Here is a 6,690-nt window from a genome sequence, read left to right as displayed (position 1 = left end):
AGCACATAAAAATCCCAATCGACAAACAAGTGATCGATAGACAACAAAGTCACCGATCCCAAACACATTACGTGTTAACAAGCATCCATCCTCGAACTATTCAACTTCTCCTAAACTAATCCTATTCTATGCAACCAAGGAAAATAAAGAGAAAAATAAGAAAGGTCTCACCGGGATTCCAAGCATAGCAAAAATAAACGAAGCAATAAGAAACCACCTCGTAGCATTCCATATCCATAAGCTCTTCAAGGAACCAAGTGAGAAAAGAGAAATAAAAGAAACTATGAACAAAGAAAATGGTTAGTAACTTCAAAACAAATAAAAGAAAACAACAAAATAAAAAAAAATAAACAAAGCAAGAAGTATATACAACTAAAGGAAAGAAAAGCTAAACGAACCCAAGAAAAGAAAGAATAAAAGAAATAAAATCTAGACTAACTAAAGAACTACTCTAAAGTACAAGAGTTGGATTTAAGGGATTTGGATTGAGGGATTTGGATATAAGGGAACATCAACAACAACATGCCAAGCGAAACAACTCCACAAACAACAAACATCCAAGCAAATAGGGCAAACAAGCTAGCTACAAGGAAAGTAGCCTAGAGATCAAGAAAATGAGGAAACCAAAAAAAAGGAATGAAAATAAACATGCAAGCAACTAAGATATGTACACAACAACAACAAGGTCACCGAGCAAGTTACTAGTTCCCCCAAGCTAGATAGAAAATACATATCAACATCCCGATCAAAACAAAGCAAGTATCAAAAATATGAGGGATGGAGGTAAAAAGCATGAGAAGCTAAAAAGGGAACTAATAACTACTACCATCACCACCACCACTCCCACTTGGCCCGGCCCCATCGGGGTCTCTGTTGCGCTCGGGGTCATCGAAGGGATGAGGGTAAGGCTCCCATCCTCCGGTGTACCCCTCGGGCCACCCATAATGCCCCTTGAAAAGATCGTGTTGCCAAGGAGCAAGAGGGGTGAAGCTATCGGGCAAAGTGAGTTCAAAGGGGTGGTTAAGATGGACATGGGGGTAGTTAGGATCCCCCCTATAGTCACTACCACCCGGAGCCTTGTAATCATAGTTACCATGCTCGTCCGGGTAATAGTGACGCTCGGTGTCGGGGTTAGAAGGCCCCGACCAATAAGGATGCCCAAACGAAGGTAGAGGACCTTGTTGGGGCGGGAAATACGGATAGTTAACCGGGGGAGTAATGTTCCCACGGTTAACTTCCGCTTCATAAATTTGTTGTTGTTGTGTAAACATACCTTGTTGCATCTCTTGAATACCTCTTATTTGGTCATAAAGGGCCCTAAAGTCTTGATCGTACATGCCATCTACGTGGATTTTCAATCCACTCATTTGCTCACTAAGAGCCTTCAAATCTTCATTGGCAAAAGCATGTTGCCCTTGCTCTTGTTCTTGTTCATGAGGAGTTTGTTGTTGTGGAGAAAAATGTTGTTGTTGATGTTGTTGTTGTTGTTGATTTTGTTGTTCTTCCTCATCTTCTTCTTCTTCATCCTCCTCGGAATCAAAGTTGGGATGCCGGAAGGACCTGGGAACATGCCAAACATTGTCGGCAATCCTAGCCAAAGAAGTCAAGCTAGGGTTAGGCAAGAAGCACCAATGCTCGTTGCCCCTTAGCCACTCATATCTCCCTTCACTAAAACCCTTGGAGATAAATTGGATTTGACCCAATTGTTGCATATCGAGGTAGATGGAATCTGCATCCCCGATCTCCTTACAAAATGGGAGATAATCATTGAGGCGAAGGTGAGTCAAAAGCCTAGTTACCATACCCCCACATGGGATCTCCCCCGTCCTCCTTTTGCGAAGTTCCAAGCAATATTGGGCGAAGATATAACCCAAGTTCAACCGGCCCACAAACTCCGGGCGAGTAGATAGCCAAAGGACCTTGAGCTCCAATTTACTCAATTTCCCCATCTCTTGCTTGGGGAACAAAACATAGCCCAATAGACGGTGTACAACCCTAAGACAAGGTTGGTACACGTCCGAGATCTTGGCCTTGTTGGCGATGAACTCACTACCACCGGAGATGTCTTCCCACCAAGAATCTTGATCATAATCCGGGAAGATGAAGTGTTCAACGTTAATAATATCCCCATGGGGATCAAAGTCCAAAGCAGCGTTGAACTCCTCCAAAGATTGGTCAAAAATGTTGTTGAACAATTGGAACCGCACCCTATATACCCCTCCAATGGGTACAAGCTCCAAGGTAGCCAAGAACTCCAAGGTAGGCTCCTTGTAGGTGCGGTAGGCATCGGCGATGAAAGTCCCCAATCTCAAATTCAAAAGCAATGACCGCACATCATTATCAATCCCCAACTTCAGCATATCGGATTGAAAGTAATGGCGGGTTTGTTTGAGGGTTCTTTCATCTTTCAGATTTTGGTAGAAGGCTTTTTGTTTATCGGTGAAATTTTTCTTTTTTGGAAGAGAGGTTGAAGGTCGTGTTTGAGTGGAAGATGGGTTGGAAGTACTAGGCCTAGAAGATGTACTAGGCCTAGTGGAGGTACTTAGGCGGGGAGGTTCCTCGATGCTAACATCGGTTTTTCGCTTTTTGGTGAGTTTCTTGAGGTATTTAGACATTGTGAGAGGTATAGAAGATCACCAACAACCAATCAAGTAACAAACCAAAGAACCAAGAGCACCACACCCAAATTCACCGCTTACTACCAAAATCACCAAACTCCAAATTTACAATTCCTTTCAATCAAACCAATTCCAAACCAATCAACAATATCAATGTACCAAGAAAAATTCCTTTTCAATCAATCCACGAGCAAACACAAAGCCAATACCGAAATCACCACATACTACCAACTTTCCAAAATTTCAACTCACAAGAATTCAACCAAAATTGATGAAAATCGCTACAAAATCAACAAACAACACAATGTCATGCAAAGTCAATCATCAAATATCACCAAATCACAACCAAAATCAAGAACAAGCATCAAAAATCACAAAATCAATACTACACTATTCATGCTCATACAAATTTGTAATTCATGCAAATTTATGATATAATAGGCAAAATTAAAGCAAGGATTAGTGATTATACCATAAAAGAAGCAAGATAAACCAATTTTGAGCAAGCAATTCAAACTCCACACAAAACCCCCAATTTTCGGCCACCAAGAGTAGGAGAGAGAGTGAGTGAAATTTGGGTCAAATTGTGAGGAATTTGTAGTGTAGAAAGATTTGTGAGTGATTTTGAGTGAGAATGGAGTGATTTTAGTGAGGATTTGAGTGATTTTGGATGATGAATGAGGGTGGAGGAGTGCACACAAAGGAGGGTTTGAATGAGAGTGTCGTGAGTTAGGAGATGATGAATGAAGGAGTGAAGGGAAAAAGAAGGAGGAAGAAGAAGATAAATGCACGTCCAGCATCTGTGCGGCCGCACAGAGCTGATGTGCGCCCGCACACGCAGGCTGTGCGCCCACACATGCCTCGTGTGCGGCCGCACATCCCTGTGCGTGCTCCTTCCTTCTTTTTTTCTCAAAAATTTGATACTTACTGCCTATTTGGGTGCGCACATGAATCATGATGGTGATGAGGAACAACATAGGCAGTAGCTAAAATCATTTTCAAAGTCCTCAAAGTTGAAAATTCATGTACACACCACAAAAATTCACTAAGTATCAATTTCCTCCAACTTTCAAAATATGAAATTCCTATCTTACCTCTCTAAAATTCTTACCCTTTTACCTCAAATTTCGACTAGAATCGAACAAAATATGATTTGTGCCATGAACACCTTCCATCCATCATGCATATTTGTTGAATTCCAATCCCGCAAACGGACATCCTAAAAATCCAAATAAGTAGAAAAGTAAAAGAAAAGACAAAGTAATAAAAGAAACAAAAATGAGAAAATTCAAAAATCAAAGAGAAAGGTTAGAAACTCCGGGTTGCCTCCCGGGAAGCGCTTGCTTAAGGTCCTAAGCTCGACCCTTCCTCCTAATCATGGAGGATCAAAGAACACCACCTTCTTCAAGGTGGTTGATAGAGCAAATTCTTCCTCAACCTTGGGCAACTTCTCATTATCGCTTGATGAAACTCTCACAAACTTCTTTTCAAATTCTTCTTTTTCACTTCTCAACTTCTTCCTTTTCCTTGTTTTCTTCGAGTCACGGGCCTTTTTCTTCGGCTTGACTTCAAAATCCTTAATCATGGAAGCTCTCTCTTCCTCATGAGAATTAAGCTTGAGCCAATTTGGAAAACCAATATCTTTCTCATCCCGTGCCTTTTGAATCACAAATTCCTCTTCACTAACATCATTAATACTTGCACAAACATCATCAACAATCTCAAAAACATTATTAGTAGAAGGATCAATCATGCACATACCATCAATGGAACGAGAAAGACTAGCACATGCGATATCTTGGACACAAGATAAAGACTCATGCATTGGTTTTAACTTAAAACTCTCTTCTAATTTCCCACACCTCAAAGTAATTTGACCTCCTTTGACATCTATTAAAGCTCCCGAGGTAGCTAAGAAAGGCCTCCCTAAAATGATTGGAATATGTTCATCCTCCTCAATCTCTAAAACAACAAAATCCACCGGAAAAACAAACTCTCCAATCCTTAAGGGGACATCATCAATTCTTCCCTTAGGAAGCTTAATAGAACGGTCGGCCAATTGAAGTGTTATCTTAGATGATTGAAGCTCACCTAGATCAAGCCGCTTGAAAACCGAGAAAGGCATAATGCTAACACTAGCCCCTAGATCACACAAAGCATTCTCAAAAACCATTTCCTTAATTTGACAAGGGATTGAAAAATTCCCCGGATCTTCCATCTTCCTTGGGAGTTCACCATGGATAAGAGCACTAAAGCACTTCCCTCCTTCCACCGAACTACCCTCATCAAAATCCTCCTTCTCCTCTAAGATCTCCTTAAGAAACTTGGAGTACTTAGGCATGTCGGGAATTGGCTCGGTAGGGGGTGTAGAATCATGAACATCCTTAAGAATTTCAAGGAACTTCCCAAATTGCTCATCCATTTTGAATCTCAAATATTTTGGGGATATGGTAGATCGGGAAATCTCTCTATCTCACTCATCCTTTCACCAACACACTCTTCTCTTTTGTCAACCTCACAAAAGAATTCCTTAGACTCAACTTTTTCCTCTTCATTCTCCTTAGCACCACACTCATCTCTTCCTTCTTTTGAACAAGAAACTCCCTCATCAAAATCATTTCCACCACTTGTGGCAATAGAGTACACGGGTTTCTTTGGTTCAACACCTTGGGAAGGCAAAGATGAAGGACTAGCAAAATCCTTAATAGTGCTTGCTAATTGGGTAATTTGAGTCTCAAGCATCTTATTGTGGGTCATCACCTCATTGAATTTCTTATCACTAACCGCCATATAGGTGTTAATGATCTTGGTTTGATTATCAATCAACTCTTCCAAGGTTGTCCTAGGAGATGAAGGTTGTGAATAGGAATTTTCACCTTGAGTCTTTGGAACAAAACCGGGTGGGGGACCTCTTTGAGCATTGTTTTGAAAATTTCCCCTTCCTTGATTGTTCCAATTACTCCTATTTTGATTTGAACCATAACCTTGATTATGGTTACCACCACCATGATTATGGTTTCCATTACCTTGGTTATGATTTACATAACCTTGGTTTTGATTACCATAATTATGATTTTGATTACCATAGTTTTGGCTTTGATTTTGGCTACTATAACCTTGGTTATGGTTACCACGAGAACCTTGATTCCCTTGGTTCCTATAACCACCATTATGATTATAGTTGTCAAAATTTCCTTGGTTTTGGTAATTCCTATTCCATTGGCCTTTTTGATTATCAAACCTTTGAACATTTTTGTTTGACACAAAATTAACATGTTCACACTCATTGTTGTCAAATTCATCAACACATTCATTAGGACAAACACTAGAGTCATGATCATACGATCCACATGCATCACAAAACAAGCAACCTAAAGGCATATTATGTGAAGAGGGAGGGGGTTGAGAGTTAGAAGGAGTACCTCTCCCCTTAAATTGGGAGGGAAGATTAGAAGCTTGAGAAGAGGTAGAAGTGCTCTCCAACTTAGCTTTGATTGCGGTGACCTCCTTTCCTAAATTTGTCATTTGGGAGGAAAGGTTGTTGATTGCATTGAGATGGTCCACCGAATACAATGAAGATTGCTTGCTTGAAGAGTCCCTCTCCCCATCTTGCCAATCCCTATAATATGTCACCACGTCCTCAATGATGTCCACAACTTCTTCTTTGGTTTTGTTCATGATAGGGCCCCCGGCCCCTCCATCAAGGCATGACTTGCCTTGGGGACTTAAACCGCCATAGAAGATTTGGATCACTTGGTATGTGGGGATTCCGTGGTGAGGGCACTCCCTTTGATACTCTTTGAATCTCTCCCATGCTTCATAAAGGCTCTCACTCGGCCTTTGCTTGAACCCTTGAATCAAGGCTCTTGCCTCCGCCGTCTTCTTTTGGGGATAGAAACGGGACAAGAAAGCCTTTGTAACATCATCCCAAGTTCTCAAGGAGTTGGGCTTCACCTCCTTGTCTAGCCACTCCAAAGATCTTCCTAATAGAGAGAAAGGGAACAACTTGAGGCGGATGAATTCTTGAGAGACCCCATTGACTTTGATAGTGTTGCAATATTTTTCAAATTCT

The 6,690-nt window shown here is 41.0% G+C and overlaps 1 pseudogene; it reads left to right on the top strand.

The window, feature by feature from the left end:
* Positions 1-6,384: 6,384 nt before the first annotated feature.
* LOC145577185 (small nucleolar RNA R71) lies at positions 6,385-6,483 on the top strand (annotated as a pseudogene).
* Positions 6,484-6,690: the final 207 nt, after the last annotated feature.

This window comes from Chenopodium album, chromosome 13 (genome assembly GCF_948465745.1).
Source record: "Chenopodium album chromosome 13, dcCheAlbu1.1, whole genome shotgun sequence".
Taxonomy (NCBI): Eukaryota; Viridiplantae; Streptophyta; class Magnoliopsida; order Caryophyllales; family Amaranthaceae; genus Chenopodium; species Chenopodium album.
The sequence above is the reverse complement of the archived record's forward strand: the minus strand, read 5'-3'. Positions and strand labels throughout refer to the sequence as shown.